This window comes from Rhinopithecus roxellana, chromosome 5 (assembly GCF_007565055.1).
Source record: "Rhinopithecus roxellana isolate Shanxi Qingling chromosome 5, ASM756505v1, whole genome shotgun sequence".
Taxonomy (NCBI): Eukaryota; Metazoa; Chordata; class Mammalia; order Primates; family Cercopithecidae; genus Rhinopithecus; species Rhinopithecus roxellana.
In genome coordinates, this window is record NC_044553.1 from 143,916,720 (window position 1) to 143,943,885 (window position 27,166).

General features: G+C 42.0%; 1 protein-coding gene across 2 annotated transcripts in view; it reads left to right on the plus strand.

Annotated features, from left to right (window-relative positions):
* Positions 1-2,629: 2,629 nt before the first annotated feature.
* Positions 2,630-27,166, plus strand: part of FLRT2 (fibronectin leucine rich transmembrane protein 2) — a 98,013-nt gene continuing 73,476 nt past the window's right edge. The window contains exon 1 of one of the 2 annotated variants that reach the window (XM_010378214.2): positions 2,630-3,019. The gene's annotated coding sequence lies outside the window, so the exon portion shown is untranslated. Of the gene's footprint in view, positions 3,020-5,814; positions 6,477-27,166 lie in introns of those variants that run through there. The other variant, XR_004057455.1, reaches the window with a different exon arrangement.

Genomic DNA, 27,166 nt, shown 5'->3' on the forward strand with positions numbered 1-27,166 from the left:
AATAGCAATGTAGTTGATTTCTTAGTTTTGATAAATGTTCTAAGGTAATGTAAGATGATAACATCAGGGGAAACTGACAATGTTTACACTAATATAATTTGTCAATATTTTGAAGGCTGATATGGTGTGATGGAATGATAATATCATTAGCAGTAACAAGTCAAATTTCTAAAGCACTTTCTCATATGCGCTGACTCATGGTGGGACAATGTTATAAGGCTGGCAGAACAGGGATTTTTTTTCATATTCATTTTATAAATGAAGAGGCACCTCAGCGTCGAATTTACCCAAGATCAAAACTGAGCCGAAATCATGATTTTATTATACTGTGTTATTTTTACTTTCACAAAGTATTAGAAAAGAAAGGCCAATGTACATATATGTGTATAGATGGGGAATGATGTAAGAAACATGGGGGTGGGAGATTAAAGAATTTGAGATGACAGTCAGTTTCAATTGAAAGGAAAACTATTGAGGACTGAAGTCTTAAGGATAGTGGGCTGACCCTCTGTTTTTTGAAGCTTGCAGATTTGCTTTTCGTTTTTCTTTCACCCACTTCTCTTGTGGATCAGTGAGTTTCCTAATAAAAATAAAGGAACATAATTATTATAGTTTTGTGAGTCTGCAAAATTATTGCTCTTTGGAGTCCCTGAGCCACATTTCCTATTCTTTTGCTTCCTCTAGCCCCATCATCACACATTTCTAAAGCCGACTCATAGGTCATGTGCATAAGAAATTTGTTACAGCAATTCTGCTTGTACTTTGGTGTGATATTTTTCCTTAATTTTCTTTGTCCTGATTATAATAGCTGCAACCAATAGCTTTTAATAGGTGGCACATACTCATAACAAGGTTTGCTCATGGTTTAGAAACAGCAATAATTTAAAATATGAATTCTGTACATCTGCAACAACTCCCTCCCCCATTTTCGATCTCATTCATTTTCTAGCAGCATAAATCAGAAAGCAAAACCTTTGTTGCTTTAAAAGTCCTGCTTTGCCTTTTTAAAATGTGTTCTTAAAGATGAAATAATTATGCTGCTTTCTTGGATCAAGATTTCAAAGGAAGAACCTCCTGCGGATACTTATGTACACTTACATACGAAAATGGATGTTTAAATGCAGGTAGATGAGTATTTGTCCTAAAATGTGATCTTCCTTGTTGATGCTGGAGCTTGAGGAGCTATCCCTATGCTCTGCTGCCACCTTGGCAACTCAGAAGGATTTACACCGGAGTTCTGCACAGGGAAAGCTGGAAGCAGCATCCCCACAGCCTCTCATGGGGCTGGCACGGCTCAGAGAGGCATTTGAAATGGCTGTGATTGATACCCATAGACTTGGGCATGCTTCAGAGAGGAATTATAACATCTATCTGGTGGGAAAACATACTTTCTCTGTTTTTAAGTAACTCCGTTTCAGCAAGATCCATGTGTGTAGCCTCTGAATGCTCTATAAAGGTTCCGTATTTCTTTCTTTCTTTCCTTAGTCCGGAATAGAGACAGAAGAAGGAGTCGGTTGAAGATGTCCGTGTGTGGATCTGAGTTTGCGCTCTGAGAGACGTCCTGGCTCATTTGGGTGTGACGGTGACAGCAGAGGCGCTCTGCTGACAGTTTTTTCTTGTCTAAGCTTCCTTTCCGCATCCACAATATGACTTGCCTTCCAGTCCGGTTAACTTCTTGGAAGTCCAGAGCACTTAGTCAAAGCTGTGTACAAAATGCAAAGCATCTGGGCGGCTAAGGCAGAGGCTCCTGTATTCTCTATGTAACCGCCTCCAAAAAAGCTGGGAAATTTCGCGGATCAAAACGTAGGCGCTTAAAGCTGACCCGCTGCTGTCAATGTTGGGACTTAGATACATTTTTGCATCGTCATTCTTGTGTGTGTTTCCCGTTAATTCCATTTTAAGGCTCAGGCTCCAGCTGTCTCTCTCGCGTGCGCTCTCCCCTCTCTTTCCATTTCCCATTCACACATCAAACTCCGTCCTCCGCACCCCTATCTTCCTGTGTCTTCGTCTTAGTTATGTGAATGTGTGTCATTAGGCTTACTCGGACACTGGATGGGTGAGTGGGAGGCAGCTTTTCTTGCGGTTTCATTTACACTTGGCATGGGTGGCTGGGTACCCTCCGTATGAACTGTGTTCATACGGAACACAGTTAAAATCTATAGCTAGAACCAGCGAAGAGTTCCGAATCTTCAAAGCGCAGCTAGGACAGGAAATAATACAGGGTTGGGGGGCGTGGACGGGGGCGGAGAGTAGAGAAGTAAAGGAATAAAACCAACTTCGCTGGCAACTTCAGTAAATCCGGTAACTGGAGGCAAAAAATAGACTCCGAGGGCTGGGTCTGGTCCGGATGAAACGCTAGGGCTCCTTCCCATCCTTGAATCTGGGCGCTGGAAGCCAGCCACGGGCGTCTTGCCACGCGAGTGCCCCTAGACAGCAACACACCCACTGGAAACGCACGTGAACAAAGCTCTCGCCCCCGGGAGCCGCCGCCTGCGGTTTCCTAGTCGATCCCAGCTTCTCTAGGGAGTGTCAGGCGCTCACAGGGTTAAGTTAGTTCCCTCCCTGGTAGGAGGGAGAGGAGGGGGAGGGGAAAAGCAGCATACTGTCTCAGGCTGGGTACCTTGTAGTTAGTTGTACGTTCGAAACCTGTCGCCGTCACTTGCGCTTTTGGCATTATCCATTGTCACCGCGGAGGAACGAGCGCTTGAGATAACATCAGCGCCCGCAAATCTCCGCGCCAAGACGCTGCGCTACTCCTTTCGAGGTGCGCCTCTGGTCCTCCGTCCCGGGTGCCTAGCAGCGGCGAGGCGGCATCTCCGCTCCCACCACCGTGTCCACCGAGCCCCGGGATCAGGGTGGCAGTTCTCAACGATGGGCAGGAGGGACCTCGGCGGCGACCCCTAAAACAATACCATGCCCCGGGAGCCCCGCTGCTGCCGCGCCAGCGTCTTCCCTTTCCACCTCCCTGACCCTGTCGGATTTGGATGAGCCCATTGCGAGGAGAAGACGCAGCCGTCAGGTAAAAGGGGCTGCGGTGCCAGGTGAAGTTTCTAGTAACAGGCCGAGCTGCTGCTACGCTGGCACCACGCTGTTTCTTTGGGGAATTTCTTTTTTTTTTTTGAAAGAGTTGGGGTGGTCATCTTAAGTGGGTTGTTCTAAGCTTTGTCTTTTACCTGGAGAGAAAATAGGCAGCTTAGCTTTCTCTCGACTTTGGGGACATCTGTCTGCTGGTCAAATCCACCTCCTCTAAGGAGCTTCATAACTGAGTTCTGGGTCAAAACGCAAATTTGCTTGTCTAGTAGATGCATCGATGCTAAATTGGGGTTCTCAGTGCCCCTAACCTTGCCAGAGTTCACCCTCCTACTTCCGTAGATTGAATCTCTTCTTTCACCAGTAACAACCGTCTCCCCTCCACAAGCTGTTTTTAATGTCACCAGCGTTGTTATCAAGCGGTTGTATCTAAAGACACCAGCATGCTACCTGCCCATAATCTGGGATCGATTAGCAGTTAAACAGACGCAGTGGATACTAATTCCTTTTCCTTAGAGTTGGTGGGAGTGAGAGTGGGGATGGGGGGTGCTTTTTCCAAAACCAAGTCCCTTCCAGCCCTGCTTGTCCTCTTCGGGCTGGCGGGCACTGAGCTGGGGCCATCTAGCCTTTCTAGAGCGCCTGCGGAGGTGGCAAAGGCTCGGGGAGCACAGCAGGCGGAATCGGGACCGAGTTCCTTGAGCTGCGTGAGTGGGACGCAGGGAGAGGGCGAATAAAGCCCCCAGGTGCTGAATGCAGGGGCAAGGAGCCAGCGAGGGTGACTGGAGCAGGGCCTTGCCAGCTGTTACCCAGTCTCTGCACAGGCTTGGGGGCTTGCAGCCTCCTGGAAAGATCCCTCCGCCGCGCTGACCAGTACCGGGCTCGCCCCCGCACTTTGAGCGCTGCCGCGGTCTTTTCTCGTTTGTCATCAAGCCCTAGATCAAGGCTGTAAGTTGAAGTCGGGGTACTGACTAGGGAAAGGAAGCCACAGTGGAAGAGGGTGACTGGGACGGTCTGGATCCATATTTGACACCCGGAAAACTCCTAGAGCGTGTGTGGCTCCTGCCAGCGGTAGTTACTGGTGGAGCTGAGGCCACTGCCACTGTCGTCGTTGGCGCTTTGCTCCTGGAACCTCCCAGCAAGATGGCACTCACTGTCTGTTCCCTTCCTATTAGCACCCCCAGCCGCGCCCCCTCCTCCCCGGGATACTTATTAGTCACACACTGTGGGGAGAAGACGGGCTATGTAAATCTAAGTCAACGCGCCTTCCTAGCCACCTTTGCATAATGCAACAGTAACAGAGACCCGCGCGCACGAACCGGGTAGTGTGCGCGTGTGTGTGTGCGCGTGTGTGAGCGCGTGTGCCAGCGTGCGTCTCCGCGCGGGCGTGCGTCTGGGTGGATCCTTGCGTGGCAAATCGGGCTTTTCTCCAAGTCGTCTTAACATGATTTAGGCTCTCAAATACGTGAAGGCGGTAGACACAACAGGGATGCGAAGGAAATAAAAAACAATTGAGGAAGTGGTGCCAAGTCACTCATGCTTTGAACTGAGTACGAGGAGTGCGGTCGCGCCTGGGGCGCGTCCGGTAATCATCCTCTGCCTGTGGCGGCCACCGCCCCAGTTCAACTCTTCTGCTGGGAGAGCTGAGCGGATCCCTGGGGGGTTGGTCCTGGGCTAGTTTCAAACTCTCCGTTTGCATCTCGCGTGGCCACACCGACGGCGCGTCTCGGCGTAGCTCTTGGAGCGGGCTCGTTCTCCCTCTTCTGTTCAGATTCAGCCTCACCGGACTTGTTACAACATGACTGCAACTTGCTGGAGGCAGGAGGAGCAGCACGAAATGAGATGAGAAAACCAAAAAACATCTCCTCCTTCCGACATGGAGACGTGCACCTAGTTTTTTTGCTTGTTTGTTTTTTACATTACTCTTTAACCTTTGGAAAGAGATTGCGAAGTGGAAACGTTGCCTGTACAGAAATCAGGCTTCTTAGCTGTCAAGACTGTTTGCTAATCTTTAGGCTGAATCTCTCGTTGTCCGCTGCAATCTGTGGGGAAATTTAACAACGCTCTTGCCAGAAGCAGCCAGCGTGAAGGAAGAAAGTGGGGGCTTTTAAATTAATCCCGTTAATTTTTTGATCACTCCCCCAGTTAAAGTCATTTAAGGTGGTCGAAGATGAGGGAACTAGTGATGGGGTGAGGAGTGGGGGGCACATCACCAAGGTTGTCGGCATTTGAAATAACGCCATTTTGGTTGAGAGGTTTGCTGTATTTTACCCTCTAATCTCACGTTTCGATCATTTCTCAATGTCTAAGTAATAGATCCTTCCTCTTGGCAGTACACCACTAAGCAGGCATGGGGAAAATCTCCTTTCAGGGTTCAGATGGTGGCATTATCCCTAAGGGCTGCTGGTAGGGACGGTATGTGCCGGGAAGACAGAGAGAAGGTCAGGTTGGCATCTGCCGGGTTAGCCAGGCGCTCTGAAACTCTTTCCAGAGAGGACAGGGTTAAAAGCCAAGTCCGACTTTGCCTCTTGGAAATCGCTGGGTAGCAGCCGCGCCTCCCAAGCATTCTTTAAACCAGAAAAGTGGGAGGGACTCCGGGAGAGAGGGAGGGAACGAGGCAGGGAGAGAAAGAGGGCTCCAGGAGCGGAGCGCGCCAGAGCGCGAGGGACGGAGGGAGAGGAGGCGCGCGGGAGCTGCGGAGACGATCCTGCGAATTCATTACTGTAAACATCTCCGGGAGTGTCAGGAGGGGTGGGGGTGGGGGCCGCGGCGCCTACATTAGCCCGGCCGCGTCGGATTGAGGCAGTAGTGTGGTCTGAGCAGCCTCCAGACCCACGCCGGGCGGGCGCAGCACTTGGAGCGAGCCCTGCGCCCGCCCCCGCGCAGCGCCTCACGCCCGGCTCGGAGCTGTCCGCACACACGCGTCGGAGGAGCGCCCGCCTCGCTCTCCCGCCGAGTCCCGGGATCCTCCAAATCCGAGGAGCTCGGGTGCTGCGGGGCCGCTTTCTGCCGCCTTCCCCGCTCGCTGTACTTCTTTTGGGGTTCGTTGGCTTGACGAAGCGGAGAGGGGGAGGCGGAGGAGGAGAGAAGGCGGGGGCCGCGGCGGCCGGAGCCAAGAGAAAGTGGCATGCCCGAACCCTGGAAGCGGAGGTGGCGGAGGACTGGGGAAGACGATGCCGCAGCTCCGTAGGGGACGTAGGCGAGAGCGAGCGAGGCGAGCTGGGCGCCCCGGCCCCGGCCGGCTGCGGGGAGGCGCGCGCCGCTCTGAGGCTCCGGCCTCCGCACCCCCGCGCCCCGACGCTGCAGGCGACAGGGCTTGGCTCCAGCAGCCGCCGCCGTCTCCTCCGCTACCACCCGGAGGACCCAGCAAAAGTTTGGATCTGGGGGAGGGCGCGGCGCTGAGCGGGATTACCACCAGGGCTGGAAGGAGACCTCGAGAACCTTTGCAGGTAACGCGCGCCCCCAAGCCTCTTCTTCCATGCCCCTCCGTTGCGCTCCCGCTGCCTCCCAGAGCCTTTCCTGGCCCTCGCGGGTCTGGCAGGAAGTAAGAGGGAGGCGAAGTTCAAGGTCCCGGGGATGGGCACCGAGCGCCGGCAGATCACTAGTCACGTTAGGGGGGCAGCTGTGCGGCGAGGCTAATGCCCCCAGGAGTGGATGAGAACCCTCAGCCCCAGCTGGCTCCTCATCTTGTATCTCTTTGGAAATTTGGAATGTGAATTTATGGGCTTTTAAAGTATTCTTCAGTCCAGAGAAATGGTTCATGGATTTCACTTACCGCATGCACCCCCCTTCACACTCTCACCCATTTACCATTTTAAAAAAATGATTTGAGCCCACTCCCTACTCGCCTGCTTCGTTTCGCTGGACAGCAAATTTCAGGGGTGAAATACTGCAAGCAAAGGCGAAAAAAAAATCCTTTCCCCTTTTGACATCCCTGGAGTCCTCCTTCCCTCCCTTCACCTTCTGGCGTCATAAAATAGGAACTTTAGAAGTTACATTTTCATTCAGGGGTGAGGTGAAACGTGTTAGCTATGGTGATGTGAATTTGCCACGACTGTGCGTATGTGTGTTTGTGTGTGTGCGTGTTTGGGGGAGGGGGTTAGTGGTGTTGCAGAGAGGCTGAATTTTTCTCGGTGGCTTGAAACGCAGTGGTCCCAAGGTAGTGAGTGGCCGCGTGTGCGCATTGAGGCGGCGGCAGCAACGGAGAGAAGACGGTCACGTTTCCCGAACGACAGCTTTACTTAGGCTAAGAAAATAGCTGCAGCTCACTCCAAAAGCAAAAAGATTCCAGCCCCAACTCCCCGACGCCCCCTTTCCCCCAACTGAGTTTTTAGTTTCAAAGCAACTCAGCGTTTGCTGCTGCTATCTTTATTATGATCATTATTTATTCGCCTGGAAACTCATCCTGTCTTCTCCTGTGAATGGGAATCAGTCTTCAAGAGCTTTTGATTAATTTTAGTAAGGGAATCTCTTGTAAAGCTTACAGTTAGCTAACCAAGTGCAAGGCACAAATCCGTGTAAACGCTCGCTCAAGAGTGCAAGGTGCTGATTAGATTTCTTTACATGCTGCATTTGCTATGCAAAGCCTCTTCTAAATGGGAGCTATTGCTCCCCACTTAGCTGGGAGGCTCTTTAATCACAGAGGGTTACGGGGCGCTTTGGAGCATGTCCACTCGCCCACAGACTTATTGCTAAATTTATTATGTCTAACTTCTCACAGCCAAAAGCTAACACGAAAGCTAGCTTCCATATCGGACCGATATTGTCTGTAGACTTAACCGGTATGACCTTAATAAATATCCAACGAAAAGGCCCCCACCAAAAAATTTTTTTTTGAGGTAAATAGAATGCAGATTGGCATTTGTCCAGGGATATATTAGGTTGTTCAGTGTGAGTGTAAAATTTTAGGTCAGTATTTGAAATGTTAGAACTAGATTCTTACTTGTTTTCATTACTGAACAACATGGGCCAGCTACTTACGATGGGCAGGCCACCAGCCACCATATTAGCAGAGAATCAATCTGTGGATAATACGCATACCACGAAAAGTTGCTTTTTTCTCCACAGCTTTATTGCATCTGAGAATACTACTTCTCTTCCTCCCCTCCTTGAAAGCCCGAAACAGGATAGGGTTAAACCATTTAGGGATTTTTAATAATCACTGAAGACAGCGCAACACCATACTGTCATGTTGAGTTGCAAATATCTTTGACTGGAGGAGGTTGGAAGATGAAATTTCAAACATTATTCCATGTCTCTGCCAGTAGATGCAAGAAATTGTGAAAAGAATTGGGCTAGCTGTACTTTAGCAGAACCTATTACAAACCTAGCATGGAAGGAATGCTGTTTTTTTTTTTTTTTTTTTTTAAGAAAAAGCCCATGTCTTAACCCTTCAGTAGTTTCATTGCAGTTTTAGAAATTCCAGGGGATGCTTTTAGCAGAATAAAGTAGATTTCCAAATGACACCATGCTGGGTTACCCTGGAGTCCCCAAAGCAGTCCTGGCTTTTCCTGTATGCTAGGTTTCAGATGATGTGATCATATCCGAGTTTGACTTTGACCGGCTGGATCTAATTTGAACGTTCTCTGATGCCCGTTACATTTATATTCTGGCCTGCTGGTGAGTTTGATTTAGGATTTAGACAACTTTATATTTTCCCAGTTTGAAGCTGTGGTTTTAAGAAAGGCTCAAGTATGTACAAGTCCAGAAGCTTTATTCTGTAGAGACCCAGTGTGAACATCTGATCTAGTTTGACTCTTGAGCTTTGTACTTTACAAGAAAGAATTCCTGCTTCTGGGATCTGAAGCATCTGAAGTTAAAAAACAGCAAGGGTGCCAAGCGGCTTTTGGTTTTGCTCTCTCTTTAGAAGATTCAAAAAAGGTCAAGGTGTTGTAATATTTGTATTCAGGTCAGACTTTTCCGGATAATCATCTTTTGATATCTTTAATTTCAATTCAAGTTCCTTTTTCACTAGATTACTTTAATAACTTTGTGGTTTCTGCTACAGTGATTCAAATTCAGTCCATTAGTGACCTCTATCTGTGAGAAGTGAATACTCATTGTTTTTTTTTTCCTTCTCAACAAGGTCTGAAGATAATGTTGGGGGTGTTGGGGGTGAATCCCAACAGCTCTGTAGTTCTTTCTGGATATTTCAGTTTACCTAATTTGATTTTTCTAATACAGAGTTCAATATGGATAATGACAATTACAGTAATAAAAATGTTATGGACTAACAGGCAACTAAATGGTTATTCCATATATCATTGACAATGTGATCAACATAAATAAAACACCAGAGCTATCTACTGCCAATGAAGGGATTGTACGGTCAGGCTGACTATTGTTTTGGGACTCACAATGCTGCTGAATGTAAGTGAAATTTTATTGCTCCTAAGTGCTTACATAACAAGGGAAACTTGAGACGAGCTCAGAATATGTATGTGGTAACTAGACTTCATGGTAGCTGTGTGTATATGTCTTTAAATTCAGCTGTGCTTCTACTGTGAACTTATGGTACAGATCAAAGAGTGTGAGAAGAGTATTTATAAACAGATGGTCCTTTTAGGGAGACTGTAAAAATCTGATTCCTAATCCAGGTTTGTCTTTTGAGGGTTTTCAGATAGAAATTTCAATTTTAGCCTATTATTTCAAATGCTAATTGAAGACAAAGTTTACTGAATTTCTTAGGTGGGTGGATACCATTATCTGACATTTTCCAGATGGTTTTGGATCTAGAGGTATTTGGGGATATGGAATTTTTAGGAGGTTTTCTTTCTTTTCCCTTGGGCAATTTTTACACAAAAGACTTTTTTAAGACTATCTATTATTATTATTAAACAACCATTATCGTACTTTAGCCAACTTTCTTACCTTTTCTACTCTCCAAATTGCTTTTGTGCAGTTATATCCTTCTTCTAGAACTACATGTTGCGAATTGAAGTATCAGTATACTTTTACTCCTTTCAGTAATAAAGGACCTCCAATTACGTATGTGTTTATAGTAAAACATACGCACACACAGACACACACACACACACGCACGAAGAAACATTTTAAGACAGAGATTCTTTTAAAGGTTTTAAGTATGTTCCTTTTTTAAAGGCTATGACACAAATATTGTAATAAAAATTTCCTGTGTTCTGATGAATACAGAGACTTATTTCAGTCTCATGGAACAGTAAAACACTGTATTAGTAAAATAATCAGTGGTATTTTGAGTACATGGTCAAAATCTGTTAGAACCTTCATGTTTTTTTTTTTTTTTTTTTTTTTTTTTTTCCCTTCCTTGGCGAATTTCACATCTACTGGTCTTTTTGGTTTTCTTTGATTCCTTCTACTGTGGCTCTTTGAAGTGATTCAAAATTAAACAGTAGCTACTTTTTCAGGGGAATTCATCATGTTATGTTCAGGATTCCAGAAGAGTTAATGATGCAGAAAAAGTCCTGTAAAACATCTTTCTAAAAGAAGTCCTTCTCTTGCAAGCTTCCTACTTACTGGCCTCCTGTACCATTTGCAGTGAATTGGAACTCCGTTATTTATTTATTTTTCAAATACCACCTCTAACTTAATTTAATGTAGGATGTGTTCCTGCAAAAGTGTGCAGTGCCATGTGTCTTGAGTCACCCAAACAAAGCAGTGTCATTGTTATGTCCGGATCTGTTAATCAGGGAAGGTCAAAGAAAATATTCTTATATAATTTGGAAAGTCAAAAGGGCACGTTGGTGATTCTCAAACACTGGTCAGTTATTCTACTAATACTTAATAAGGACATACTTTTTCTGGCAGTTTAATGGTTACAGACCTCAGCCATTTTTGAAGCATTCACAAAATAACTCTCTGAAACTACTAACCATTAGATGATCATTAGAAACTGAGCAGTTTTTCCCCCTACTTTGTTCCCAGGTTGCTTTTAAGGGAATGTGCAAGAAACTTGGAAAAAGGTCTTCTCTTCCCTTCGGTTCACATGTCATACTGTTATATTTCAGTTCTCTTTATTAGAGCTTTCATGACACAGATAAAAGAATCTTCCATCTGAACCCCTTAAGAACTTGAGGGCTTTTGGATTTAAACCCACTGAAAAAATACCAGGTCCCAAAGTTTATAGATGATATTAGGCCTCAGAACAATTGAAACCACCTTCAGCAGGGAGCAAAAGAACAGTGGCTTCTAAAATTGGTTCACAAATATACTATCCATTGAAGTCAACAGAGGTCATATGACTGAATGGAAAGCATTAGACGCATATCAGTCCTGAAATAGGTTCACATGCTGGTGTCACTCTTAGCCCCAGCTGCCTCTACATGTCACTTTCATCAGAATCCAGCATCTAAACAGCCTCTGTAATGATTTCCTCTCTCACTTTGGCCCCAAAATTGGACTCAAGTACTTAGACAAAGGAAATAATGCAAGGAATTGTAATATTCAGCGTATCTAATAGACAAAAATTCATCATATCTAATAGACGTATGGGCCATAGAGGTTCGAGGAATCTCTTTTTAAGATTGATTTTGAAAGCACATTCGTATCCACCCTCATCACTCCCGGCCCTTACGTTTTCCAGTTCTCACATCCAGGATTTCATTTATTTCTCACAACTGCTTCTGAATTTATACAAGAAAGTCCTACCTGCCTCACTTCTGATTGGGTAACTGGAGCCAGAAAGAAGTTAAGGGCTACTAAGGCGGGGCATTTTATTATACAGATGTAGAATTCTGCAGATAGAATTGAGAAGTTCCATTCTTTATGAACCCACCCAAAATAATGAGAGTTGTTTGTTTTAGTTAGAACAGTAAGAAAAATCACAAACCTAGAAATATTTAGATTTAAAATAATAGCATTTCACTCTTCTGCATTAGATTAGATGACAAGTTTGCCTGTTCTGAATGAGTATAATCCTATGATGTAGGTATTTGGCACTTTGACTGTGGAGGGGAGAGGGAAATAAATGAGGTTGCCTTGGGGGAAAGAACAGAAAATCTGCATTCTCATGTCAGCGTACTTCTTTCTATAGTCAACCTTGTATGAATTACTTAATCTCCTGGAGACTTAATTTCCTCTCTACAGAGTTCAACAGAGTTGTTGAGAGGTCACATAAGGTTAATGTGTGTGAAAATACCTTGATAACAATACAGTGTTATATTCCTATAAAGAGGCATTATTCAAATTGATAACATTTATTACTGTATGCCTGTCTTGTGCTATGACAGACTCGGTTTTATATAAATAAGATGGTAACCAAGACAGTGTCCTGCCATTCAGGAGCTTTCGCTCTTACGGGTTCAAGGGATATCGCCTAACCAATACAGTGTCTGGTAGCCCCTGCATCATTTCTTCCATTCAGTTAATAATGGATTATCTCCTTTTCTGAGTTTGTGTTATTTTGATGAAAGTATCCATTTTAAGGATAAAGGATAATTAGGGTGAGTTGAGTTCTAGGGTCAAACTTTTCCTTTGACAGCTTGGCTTGATTCTAGAAATAGAATTTTGAGGATTTTTTTTGGAAAAAGAAATCATCAATGTTTTCTGAAATGAGGTTGTTTCTCTTTTTGACCGGATTTACAGTTTAACCATCCAGGTTACCTTTTGCAAACACACACCAATAGAAATACGATTTTTTTAAATTTTGATTTGCAAAATAAGGCAGGCTAGTACAAAAGAGTCGTTTTAGTACATTAGCAAACCTCCTCAGCCCATTACCGGTGAATAGAAAGATAATTTATTGTGAAGCCAGCATATATTCCAAAGCTTGGCTTTATTTTGATGTTAGTGTCATTAAACCCTGTGGAACAGTTCTTGACAGTGTATTTCTGCATGTTTTGTTCAGTTCTGTTTTTACTATTGTCAAATCTGAGACACTTAATTTTAAACGTTCCAAGAGTGAGCATGTTTATTTCTTTCTGCTAAATTGTTTACATTTAGGCCTTTGTAAAGGTTAATTCTTAATTGTTTTTGTGTTGCATAGTTGAAGCCTTCAGAAAACAAATGCCTTGGTGAAATCTATATTTATAAAATATATAGTTGGATCCTGATTCTTGGCCAAAATGAATATTTCTTTCAGTGATTTGAGGTACGAAGTCTGTATCCCACAACATTCTTTTCAATCTATGATTTGCTATTGTGGGAGTTCTGACACTTGCTTTTTTAAGGTTTTTTTTTTTTTTTTTTTAGGTTGATTAGTAGTTTAGCAGTACATTGTAAAATATGTGGCCACAGAACTGTATTTTAACATGAAAAATTGCTTGCATAGTTTGGCAGAATTAATCTGAATTCCTTTTGTACTGGCAGTGTTGAATGATATGATATTTGAAGAGACAAAATATTTGCTACTACTTTAAAGAGGTCTACTGATAAAATGAGAATCATCTGTAGGTATATATGTGGGGAGTTACTATGTATTTATATTTCTGAAATGCACCGACAAATATAAGTCTTATGTACCATGGGGAGGAAGTACTGTTATACCCTGAAGCTAGGTGGTGCCAGTTTAGCCCATATGTCCTTAATATGATAAAAATAATGATATAACCCAAATAGATTTTAATTGGTGCTTTTCTTTTCCAAATAGGTCTTAGGGAAACTGTGAATGAAGAAAAGTACAAAATGAAATCAGAAAATATATTTAAGTCTGGCCTGATCTTCATGAAGGAGATATTCTTATGGAGGTTTCACCAAATGAAGAAAGCTTGCTCATTGAGTCAGGAGATGATTTTTAGCACTAACAATGTACTGGGCATAGAGTAAGATGGGACAGGCCAAAAGTAGGTAAGGCGTGATCCCTCCACTTGAGGCCAGCTAGGCTGGTAAGCAGAGAGGTAGACACAAAACCTAATTGCACTGCAGTTTTATACAAGATTGAAGGGAATGCAGTGAACACTAAGTGTGCCAGAAACACATAGTGTTAGTGAAAAGAGCTCTTCATTGGGAGATGGACAGTCCTGGGCTCTAGTGCTAGCTCTGTGACTTGTTAATTTTGTAAACTTGGCCAAATTTTTAAATGTCTTTTACTCCTTGTCTCCTCAAGTAGAAAATGGAGGAAAATACTTTCTACTCCTAGAGCTATTATCTTAGGATCGAGGTAATTCTTAAAATGTCTACCTGTAGAGGACTAATGAATGACGACTGTAGGTCCTTCTGTCTCCAAAATGGTAATGATTTCATTGTGTTCCCTTACTTTCTACTGACTTGTCTCAGTTTGAGGAATGAACTGGGTCCTAACTTGGACTTTATTTGTTCGTTGAAAGCATAGCCTTTGTGACAATTGACGGGTTTATACCCACCCCCATGCCTTCTGCCTCACAGCCATGTGTCCTTCTACCAATGACACCAGTGCCTGCAGCTTCCAAGGAGTTCCATGTCTAGACTGTGACACTGAGCTCAGTGAGCCATGGTTATATATTTGCCAAAGTACAAAGATTTTTATCAAAATGAATTTTAACAACTTTCCTCATACAATTCACTTTATACATGACTCTTGGCAGAGTCATGAAAATATTTTATTGTAGAAGATTAGCATGTAAATTATCGTTATGCTTGCTTAAGGCTTATTCCATCTTTATAGAATGATTATACCTTGCTGTGGATGTTAGAATCAGAATGATACTCTTGGGCTATGAGTTCAGTGTGGAACTATTTCTTTCAGAAGATAATTTTCAATTAAGTAAAGGAACTTCTTACTGTTTCTACTGCAGATACTTCTGAACAAATAGCAGTGCTCAGATATCCTGCTAAAAATACATGGTACTGCGTTATTTTTCATTTATCATTATAATTGCATGTATGTATAGTATAATTTCTGTGTTGCACTCAACATTTGAGGTTTGCCCTTGTTTTTTTCAACACTATGAATCTGTAAATTTATTGATGTAGGAAAGCTATATTTAACAAGATGTTAGGCATGCCCCAGACCTCCAAGCTAGGAAACACATAGGCTTTTTCTGTTAAGATCACATAATATATAATGTAATATATACATATAATTAATCAAATTGGACCTGAGAGAAGCAGTCACTAGAGTGTGTTTTGTAAGCTGTTAACATCTTAGTAAGTTGCTTTTGAACCAACATTCAACCCAACATAAAACAAAAAGACCTTGTTTTGCTACTTTAGGAAATGTAAGAGAGATTAAAATTCTTTGGGAAATGGTTTTAAAAAGTATTTTTTTACTCAGATAGGTAAAGAACAAGTCCAGTGATGCTGGCAGCAATGGAATTTAAAACTTGATTCTGATAATCTCTGAGTCCCGAAGGAATGCCACGCAGACATCCGTTTGAGTCACGAGCTTGTAACTGAGGATTTGACAAAGGTTGAGTCCTCACTGTGTGCCAGGCACCATGCTAAATTTTGTGCTAGGCCCTTGGGAGACTCTTTTCAGACAAGACTTTGTCGCTGCGCACAGAGAAATCTGATAGGTTGGCCTGTAGTCACTCTTTTCTAAACTTGACCTATCTACCCAAATTAACCGAAGGAACTGGTTAGAAATACAGATTCCTGGGCCAGTAAGAAGAACCGGAAGTCCAACTTCCTGTAACCATCAACACATTAAACCCTATAAGTTTAGAGTTTATTGTAAACTTCTCATGCCCTTTGCTGTACTCAGTGTGCAAATCGTGAAGACTAAAGTGGATCCTGTTTTAGTGTTGATCCTGATGTGTTAACTCTGTGATGAAACCTGGGAATGTGAGTTCTTGAAAACTCCTGTTATTGGAAATCACTGAGCAGGATAGTTTGTAGAATTTTTTTTCTGACCTGGAGAATCAGTGGTTTTTATAGTTGTCTGACTTGTAGTCACTTGTGACTCTCTGAAAGTTTTTCTGTGTGTTTTGCTACATAGAAAATATTGCTCAATTTAACTCCATCTTCTAGAAAACTATCTTCAGAGAGGCCAGATATTAGGGCTGGCTTCCCTCTTGGTAGCAGCAGTCTCCTGTATGTTCTTCCTACCATCAGTATCCCCTAAACCATTGTACTGTTCTTGGTGTCCCCAGAGTTAATTTCCTAAAAACAAAATAAAGAAACCACATCACATTCCTTTAGAAACCTACCTCTTGTATCCCCTATACCTCTGGATAAAGCCCATCAAAACTTGTTATCATGCCATGTGAGATCTGTGACAATCCAGCTCTCAAACCACTACTCAGACCTCATTGTTCAGCACACATTTCCTGTACCCTCATGCCAAACATGGTGAGACATGCCCCCAAATACTTTGCCTTTCCCGTGCTCTTTACCATTTACCTAGAACATTATCACATAGTGTCCATTTGGTAAACTCTTCCTTTAAGAGGCACGTGGATGACATTTTCCCTCCCGGTCACTCCTTTTTCTGGGCTTCTACAGCGTTTTGTTTGAACCTTGATTCGTTCCCTGTTTATGTTGTATTATAAAATGTGTCTGCTTACATGTCTATCTCTCTCATTAGACTTTAGGAACATTGGCCCATTCATTTCATCTCCGTGGTGCTAACAAAGTTGCCCAGTGTACCACATTCTGCAAAAATGTAATTGAGTTAGTAAATGGCATAGCACCGGCCAGACCTGGAACACAAGAAGATCTTCATAATCCAGTGAGAAGGACTGCTTCCTCAGAAGTACATTTTTATTCCCATAGATCGATTGCCCAATCTATCTATGGGCAATGCAACCACCACCTTTCTGCCTTACTCTGAGCAGGTTTGTCAGACAAATGTTGGCTGGTTAACCCAAACTTGATAAGGAGCAAGCTTTCCAAACCACACATGAGGCAATTCATATGCCACACTGGATAGGTCTGTTTAAATAAATAATAATTCCACTTGATGATACATCTTTCTTGGAACTGAGTAGAACTGTCAGTTAAGTAGATGTTCACACAGATGTGGTTTTCCATACAATGAGAAATTTAACTCATAGCATTAACTTTGTGTATCTGTCTTGGCATAATTAACAAGAGCAAAGCAAAGGTCTTGTGAAATTTTGTGCATTTGCTCTCTTCTTTATTTTTTGCTTTTCATTATTTTGTTTATTTCATCTTAGGCCCATTATTTCCTGATGGAGGCCTCTGAGGACCCAGGGCTCTCCAGAGAAGGGAAAAGACTAGAAATCACAACGCCTTAATTTGGCTCCAGAAAACAGGATCCATCCTTAGTCTTCATGATTTGCACATTGAGTACAGCACAAAGCTTGGGAAAGTTACAATAAATTCTAAATTTATATGGTTTAATGTGTTGATGGTTACAGGAAGTTGGACTTTAGGTTCTTCTTGTTGGCCAATAGAAAATTCTAACAATACTTTGCTGAGTTTTGCAGTAGATTGTCATTTGATGGACAAAGTTGACTTGCATGCAAGTGGTGTATTTGCAAACACACATCAAACACACTCTAATCCCTTCCTCCCCTTTTTTCAACAAAACTTTTCAGTGGCCGAAAAGAGTAGAAGAGGATAGAACATAATTTGATATGCCCCTTTCTAGCTTTTGGTTCCATCTGGGCTATCTGCATGTTGGGAATACTTCCCAAGCCAGTGGGAAACACGTGAAAAAACACCTGAGATGATTTTTGATCAGACACTGCCCCTTAATACTGGAGGCTTGCAACACCACCCCAGATCTTTTCATGTTAATTTATGAAAGTGTTTAGAAACAACGTGCTCTCCTGATTTCTTGAATTACAACGAGTATTGGCAAGGCCAATTTCTTATCCAGAAGTCCAGTAATACAACAACAATAACAACAATATTAATAGTGATATTGATCATAAGGTTTATTGAGAGTGCTGCTTATGCAGTTCATGTGTATTATCTCTTTTAAACCTTGTAAAGTAGGTTCTGTTGATTTAAGTTGTGAATAGCCTCATTTCACACAAAGGGAAACTGAAGTAGAGAGAGTTGTCTTAGATTGCTTATCTTACTTTAGAGTTACTATGAATTGTCTTAATAGGGTAGATGAACACTGGATAATTTCCAAAATCCACTCAAAATTTATTTGTCCATGGCTTAAAAATCAAATTCAGAGGTGATTACTCACTGTCCAGTGGATATAAATGATGAGCTGCTAACCAGTGGTCCAACTTTCTATATTTGACTTTTCTAATAGACAACTGCCTAAGAAATCGTTAGTTAGTCTTTGCCACTTTTGAGTGAAAGAGAGTCATGAGTCTCTCAATGTATTTCTGTAACATGGAAATAGTGAAGAATCATTAATTTGAAAACAAAGCATGACAACTTCTAGCACATTTTCAGTACTAAGGAAAGCTTGCGGATACATGCCTAATGATTAGGGGCTATATTTATTGTAGAGAACGCTCTCCATTTTTTCCCCTTACCCTTTTACCAGCACTGCTAATAAATAGTTAAATGGATTGATTTGAGATTCACCTCTTTTTCCCTGTGGAGGTGATAATGGACAATGGAATGACCAGGGGGAAGATAATGGCATAAAGTGTGTGTCCTCTGAGAGGGCCTGCGAAAAATGGAGAATTGACTGTGTTATTAATAGATCAGCTTCACTGGTTTTCGAAATCTTTGTAATTGCTCAGGTGGTAGACTTTTATTGGGTGAAGAAATGACCAGAGATGGGCTGGGAAAGACTTATTCCACATTGATGAATGGAAAATAAGCACAGTTTGTGCTTGCAAATTTTTACACTATTCAGTTAGATTTTTGACCATCCCTCGCTTTTTGCACTTTCTGTGGTTGCACTAATCTCCACATGTACGAAAGTTGTGTTTTTTGAATTCTAGGGTTGTAATTAAGACCCTTCAGTTATTTGTCCATGGTATTTCTATGTAAATATTATTAATACTGTCTAAATTTTGTGATCCATTCCTTAATTCCTTCACTTCCCTTTAAGCAGCTAGACTGTGGCTTCTGTCACTTCTGTGTTCTTTTGTCACCATCTGCTCATTATCTGTCAGGAGGCAACTGTGAATTGTTTTTGCCCTGGGCCAGTCTAATGGAATCCTTAATGGGGCTGTTTAGGGAAGTAGGTACGACCTAGGTGTGGTAGCAGTTAGGTGAATGGCTCCACAGCTAGCCAGCTCCATTACCACATGAAAGCACCCCACCATTTGGCTTCCTGGTGAATTCTGCGGTGCTTCCTCTGTCTATGGAAGTGCAAATTTAGCTGAATTGGGTGGAACCAAAATGCTTGCCCTCTGCAATTTGCTACTGAAAAATGGTCAGGCCCTATAAAGGAAACCTTAACATACCAGTGTCTCTGCTGCTAGAAATGGCTTCCTGGTTTGTCTGGACTGCATGCATCTGTCAAGAATCAGCCTATGGCCTAGTGTCGCTCTTCCTTCCCTCCAAGTGCTGAACTCACTAGAATTTTCCACTGGACTTCAGTGTCAGTGTGTTTTAGAATGAACCATTCCCAATAAAGTCCTACTTGTGCTGAATTAACATTTCTTTATTAAACAAAATATGCTGCCTAGAATCAGTAGTTTGAGTTTTCTTTGATTACTGTCTTTTATTCATCGTCCTGTGTTCTGTCACTAGTCTTAGGCACTTAAAACAAATTTCTGTTTTGGTTATACTGGGGTCATTGTAATTAAGCCTATGTTTCTCCCTCCCTTTCATCTTTCCTTTCCTGACCTGCACACCAATTACATTACTCTTCCTCATTCTTGTGGTGACAATATTACTCTCCATTGTTTAGAAGATCAAGTCTAAACTCCCCAGTTTGACTTTCAAGGCCTCTCTTTCTTAAACTTTCCCCTAATCTTTCCAGAGAAAGTTGTTATTCCCTTCTGACCTAAATTTAGGATGTGCCCCCATTTTTATCTGCATAGTAGCTCCAATGTGATATAAAATTTCACCAAATACTTTGTCTTTTCTTTTCTTTTTTTTTTTTTTTTTTTGACGGAGTTTCGCTCTTTCACCCAGACTGGAGTGCACTGGCGTGATCTTGGCTCGCTACACCCTCTGCCTTCCAGTTTCAAGCAATTCTCCTGCCTCAACTTCCCGAGTAGCTGGGATTACAGGTGCCTGCCACCACACGCGGCTAATTTTTGTATTTTTAGTAGAGACGGGGTTTCACCATGCTGGTCAGGCTGGTCTCGAACTCCTGACCTTGTGATCAGCCCGCCTTGGCCTCCCAAAGTGCTGGGATTATAGGCTTGAGCCACCTTGCCCGGCTGCTTTGTCTTTATTTTCTGAGGGTAAGCTCATCTAGGGTATGAACCCCAAAAAATCTGAGACAGGTCTTAGATAATTTAGAAAGTTTATTTTGCCAGGGTTGCGGATGTGCACCTGTGACACAGCCTCAGGAGGTCCTGATGACATATGCCAGGGTGGTAGGGGCACAGCTTGGTTTTTATACATTTTAGGGAGGTGTGAGACATCAGTCAATACGTGTAAGATGTCCATTGGTTCTGTCCGAAAAGGTGGGACAACTTGAAGCAGGGAGGGGGCTTTCAGATAGTAGGTAGAAGAGAGAAAAATAGCTGCATTCGTTTGAGTTTCTGATTACCTTCTCCAAATGAAGCAACCAGATGTGCATTTTCTCAGTGAGCAGAGGGGTGACTGAATAGAATGAGAGCCAGGTTTGCCCAAGCAGTTCCCAGCTTGACATTTCCCTTTAGCTTAGTGATTTTGGGGCCCCAGGATTTATTTTCCTTTCACAAGGGCAAAAATAATGCTGAATAAATGTTTGAGGAGTTGAGTTGAACTCAGGTGTGTGGCCTCAAACCACCTCTGTGAAATTTACGTAGAGTACCACTCTGTCTACCTCGTGTATGCTACTTCCCATTAGATTTAAATATTGGGTAAATTAATATTTACCAGGTATACACAAATAACTCTGATATATATGAATTTTAAAATTATCTCATAGAAGAAGCTTCCTTTGTTCCCTCCATGGAATCTTTTCCAAAGCAGTGCAGCCTCTTGCCTTGAAAACAGGAAGGTAGCACATTCCAACAACATCATGAGTCCTCTGTTTATATTTGTAAAACCTGTGCTCTTTCCAAGCCTCTAGGCAAGAACAAATAGAAATAATCAGAGGCCTTAGAACTTGATTGTGTTGAATTGGATTCTTATAACTGAGGCTTGATAGCCAAAATTAATTGTGCTACAGTTTATATTGAAAGAGATGCTTGTGATATTGCAAAATCATAGACTAGCTTGCTGCAATCTTCGAAGACATCTGGATGTTTTGGAAAATACAACAATCACATGCTTTTTATTATCTCTATAATTGTATTCTTTTTAAAAAGGAGCTGTGTAAATGATACAAACAGGAGGCAGGGAAATAGTGGGTAGAAGAAGGTGGTCCCTGGTGAGGGCCACACCCTCAAGCCTGGACCTGTGGCCCAAAGTGAGAACATGCATTTCTGTTCTCCCTGTCCGAATGTTGCCTTTTCCGAAACCATACTGGCCTGTCCTGTCCCCCTTCCTGTACCCATAAAAACCACAGGCCCCACCGACAGAGCAACAGAGCAGATGAGAAAGAGAGAAGAGAAGAAGTAGCTGGATGTTGGAAAGAAGCAACTTGACTTCAGAGGGACAGCTTGGCAGTAGGACCTTGGAGAAGAGTTTGACCGGGGATGGCCAAACTCCAGGGGAAGACCACCTTCCCACTCCATCCCCTTTCCAGCTCCCCATTCCACTGAGATCCGCTTCCACTGGCAGTACAATCTTCTGGGTTTGCCATCTTCCATTCGTTTGTGTGACCTGATTCCTCCTGGATGACAGACAACGACCCAGGTGCAGGTGCAAGACCCTCCACTGAGCTGTCTAACACTTAAGCCATCCATGGATGGCAAAACTAAAAGAGCACACTGTAACACAGGCCCTCTGGGGCTCCGGAGGCTTGTGGGCAACCCGTAGATGCTGCCATGGGCCTGTACAGAGTTCTGCTTCTGCCAGTTGCCCAGAAGCTCTTGTCCCGGCCTCTGTACCTGCTTACCCCATGAGGGGTCGAGAGCTATGGGCTGAGTAAATGAGCCAACCGCTTCACAAGTCTTACAAAGGGTCCAAGGGGAATATCCCATTTCATAAAGATAGAGAGTGAACATAGAGAGAATATCATGGAGTTTGGAATCAGACAGACGAGATTTGAATCCTGGTTCTGTCTCAAGCAGCTAGGATGACTTCAGCATGTTTCTTGGTGCATGTGTTTGTGTTTACTTCCTCAGTTTTTCAGTAGAGAAAAAATAATACTCATAGGACCACTCTGGTGAATTGTTGAATAGATTGCGTATTATCTGCCACACTTCAAGTACTAGTATGCATTAAAATCCCTATCCCTTTGCCCTCCAATGTAAAATAATATGAATTCTGTGGCTTATACATAGCTATTTTTTTTTTGTCCTGCATAGATAAGGCAATTCTGTAAGGCCAGTGTTACCATTCTCCCAAAGGGCCTCCCTGTGGGCCCACAGGACATCTTGCGTAATTTCTTTTTAACAATATTTATTTCTGTGGTCAAGAAGAAGATCAGGTACCTTAGAAGTAGGCACTGTTCTGTCTCAATTTGGATATGCTTTTTGAAGAACTCTTAAACCACTTATTTCTGGGAAAAAAAGAAATATTTTCAGACATCTCATCACCTCAAAAACAGCAGGCATCATGGATTGTTGGAAGGGAATTACCCAGAGCAAGTGCTCTTAAAAACAACTGCATGTAGAGGAGGTTGGCTTATCAACAAGCAAAAAAGGAGATTTTTTTCTAGTAAATTTTAGCTTATTGCTATAAACGAGAAAATAGCCACATTTGTAGTATAATCTATGGGAACAGTGCTGTGAGTGTTTCCACTAGGTGGAATTCTCAAGTAAGAGGTTCTAAGAATGAGCATTTACTCTTAGAAAAGCCTAGGGAATAGCTATTAGGAATCAGGTAAATAATGCAATGAGAGCCCTTTCAAACAGGGAAGCAAAAAAAAAAAAAAAAAAAAAAAAAAAAAAAAAAAGGCAGATCAAGTAAATGAATTCACTATAAACCACATTGTGGAAAATGTGATGTGATATGAAACACATTTCATTTACCTTGAATGACCAATGTAATTACAATCAGCTAATGAGTATTTTTTTTCTTTTTCTGCATAATATTAACATCATCCAAAGTTAAGAAGGTATTTTTTTCAGATGAAAACCTAAAGTCATATAAAATTATGTGGACTTTTTTCCTGATGCTTGGAGAGAAGTTAGGGTTGTTTTAGCCTTTACCTACATTTCAGTTTAAGGCTTATCCACAGTCTAGAAACTCAATGTTAAAAGATAAAGAAGGATCTATAGAACACATTTTTTTTAACTTAAAACATGGATATTAGAAATTATATTTGATTATGTTTTTCTTTGTGCTGAAGGATTGATCTCCTTGTCTGAAGGAGACAGTGCCTACTTCTAAGGTACCTTATCTTCTTCTTGACCACAGAAATAAATATTGTTAAAAAGAAATTACGCAAGATGTCCTGTGGCCCCACAGGGAGGCCCTTTGGGAGAATGGTAACACTGGCCTTACAGAATTGCCTTATCTATGCAGGACAAAAAAAAAAAAAATAGCTATGTATAAGCCACAGAATTCATATTATTTTACATTGGAGGGCAAAGGGATAGGGATTTTAATGCATACTAGTACTTGAAGTGTGGCAGATAATACGCAATCTCCTTGTCTTCTTTGTGCTGAAGGATTGATCTCCTCCAGATTGAAAATCTGGAGGGAGTTTCATGGGAAAATTATAGCATTTCCTTTATTAGCTACCCTTAAAATAACAAGAATAATTTGCTGGTTTAGCTTAAATTTGGTCTTATGACAGGCATGCACACAAGCTGGCTTGTCATTACCCTATCCTCCTCCATGATTCTGTCTTGTGAAATCATGAATGGAATTTCTATGAAAATATATAGCAAATGGGTTCCTGAAAAAATTGCTCTTCACATAATTCATCATCCTTCAGTGACAGAGATTTGTAAATAATGAAATCTAGTGAGAAATCTTTAATATCATTTAGCTAGTAGCTTAGAAGTGATTCTGATTCCACCTGTTTACCAGAACTCCTAAAGAGAAAATGAAGGAATTTAAACTTCAAATCCCATTTCCTTTTCTTTTTGAAATTAAAAGCACCTTGCTGATGGAAGAGTAGTGGTTGGTATCTGTGCAAGGTGGTATATGGGGCCATTTGATCATAACTGATGTGATGAAAGGAATGGGGTTGTCTGGAAAAATTAGGAAATGGGAGGGGCGGGAGAGAAATTTGAGAAAGGCACAGGCATGCCACTGGTGGAAATTACCTTCTAGTATCTCCTTTTCTGTTTACACTAGCTCTTACCCTTCTCCAAGGCATATGTATTGAGTATTCATGAAAAAAGTAAAATGGCTCCAGTGTTACCTCCATTTGTCCTGTTTATTGTTGTGGCTATGATGTTTTTGGCTCATTATCATTGTATCCTAAGTTCTTTACTAAATGAGTGGATGAATGCATGCATACATGGGTGGATGGACACATGGAATGGATGACTATATATAGGGGTTTTGCCCTGAAATACCTTAAGATTTATGGTATTTTAGATTTTAGTGGACCTGACTGAGATTACTGATGACTTAATTCAATTATTGCCAGTGAGAAAAGGTAGCCATGTGATGAGAAACTTGAAAGTGAGAACCATTTTCCGTAATCTTTTCTATTTTTGTAACTCACATATTTTTTATTTCTTATAAAGTTTCCATTTTGGTTATCATTTCACTTCTTTATCTCCTGTGGTAGGTAAGGCATATGTATTTATCCCTGTTTCTAGATTTCCAGAGAGGAAAATGAACTACCGAAGGTCATGTCCCTTTCTGTTTTGTGCATCTGTGTAGCAGATGGACATCTTATCAACAATTCTTGCCATGAATTGGATTGTCAAGCAATGAGGGATACTCAAAATATCAATAGGATAGTGAGTGGGAGCATTAAATTCTAGGTTTTATGTTGCCCCTAAAAAAAATCTGTGACCTCTGTCAATTTACCTAACCTTGGGGGCACAGTTTCTTCATCTATACAAGGCTGGGCAGTTCTAGTAATTCTCTGATTCTCAGAATCTAGGGAGCTTGTCTTATTGGTTAGAGATTGGCTCTGGATTTAGTTTACTTGGGTTTGTAGCTGCCTTCATTGCTTCATAGCTTTGTTACCTTGGCAAAGTACTTAACCTATATAAGCCTCACTTTTCTCATTTGCATAGTGGGGATCGCAGTAATAAAACCCCTTGAAGAACTGCCAGGAGGATTAAATAAGATAATCCACAGGAGGCATTTTGCATAGTGCCTGATGCAATTAAGTGCTTAATAGATTAGCAGATCTTCTACTGTGGCTTTTTCAGAAAAAGTTAAGGTGAGTATCCCTGATGTTTTTAGAAAGCAGTTGATATTAACAGGTTACTATATGACTGATCCAACTGTCTGAATCATGCCCAAATCATTAAAGCTCTCTAAAGGGCAGAGCCATCATAACTAATCCCACAATGTCCCACAGGCCTCTTCAAAGAGAAAAATGGCCCCTCTAGGAGCTCAGCAATTGTTTGAGGATGATAATGTTGATAATTCCGTCGCAGCATTGGGTTTTCTGGTGCAGACAGGTAAGACACGGAGACCTTTGGGTTGATGGCAAGATTTTGAGGGCTGATTGTGGCACCTTTGATGTGAGGAGGTATTCCCGCAATCCTTCCGAGACACCTATGCTGCTGTAAGTTATGAGTCTTGCTTATGTATCTGATGCTTCTGCCATTGTGTTAAGTCTCTGAAAAATTTGCCAGCCTGACACCCGGGATCTAGTTGTAGAACACTGCAGGAGTAATGGTATTTTTTCACATGGTGCTCAACATACAACGCCTACACTGAATTTTAACTATGGGATTTTTATGAATTAAAGACTTTCAGGTAAAATAGATACAGTGAATGAGGCAGGGATAAGAGAGCAGCTGCCTTTCACCCATTGGCCCTTTTCTGTTGATTTGGTTAAGATTCTGTGAATATCTGCACTAGTTATTGTTATGAAATGCATACGCAGCTCTTCTTTGTAGCCTTCAGAAAGAACAAAATAATTTAGTATAGTGCAGCATTAAGGTTTATTGGCCAAGAAACACAAATAAGGACAAGATGTGATGATAAAATCTTAGAATGCAGACAGGGAGTTTAGTAGTGGCCACCTTTTAAATGCCTGTGTCCAGTAATCCATGTGCTCTCTCACTTAGTGAGGCTGTGCTACTGGGACCATCTAAGGTAAGGGCGTCCTTGGCTTCCTGGGGCCATATTAGAAGAAGAAGAATTGTCTGGGGCCATATATAAAATACAATGATAGCTAATGAGCTAGAAAAAAAAAATCACAAAAATTATGTTTTAACAAAATTTATGAATTTTGTTAGGCCTTCATTCAAAGGTGTCCTGGGCCATAAATGGCCCATGGGCTATGGGTTGGACATGCTTGATCTAAGGGTTATTTTTTCTCGTTGAATCCTGTGGGGACTACAGACATTAGCTTCACACTTTTGTCCCCAGATCCAAGCACTGATTAGTCACCAAGTCAGGAGTTAACAAATGTTTGTGGAAGGAAAGGGTGAGGATGGAAAGGAAAGATTGAGAGAGAAGGAGAAAGGGAAAAAGATTAGAGCCTACCTCCAATAGTTGGTTATAAATATTTTGTTGTTGTTGCTTTTAGTTTTCATTCTGCATTGTCACTTTGGGGTTGATAGAGTGTTTTCGTGCTGTTGAAGAAATAGCATTAACAGATGAGTTTCCGGGTGTCTTAAAACTGAACTCTGCCTATGAGATGGACACAGTTGTCCGAAGTACTTTAAAAACAGTAGATTCAGTTTTATATTAATTTGCTTACAGGGTAGGATAGATACTTGTCAAATGTGGTTTTGAGGGTTTACATTGGAAAGAAAAATCTCATCAAAAATAGGAAGCAAGGCCTCCCTTCTCTTTTCGTTCTCATTTGGAAGAAAGGGGAGAACATCTTATTGTATTATTTTTTAAAGAGCATAACTTACTTGAAGGCTTTGTTACACTCTGCAGGACACCACCCATATTTAAGTAAAAAAAAAGGTTCATGAGTGAGCCAGCAATCAACAAGTATTTATTGAAGACATACCAGAAAGTTCAAAGTGCTACTTTAAGTGGTCTTCCTAAGGGATTTAACAAAATCTTGTCACAAAATACATTGTGGAAGATAAACATTTATCAGTGAGCC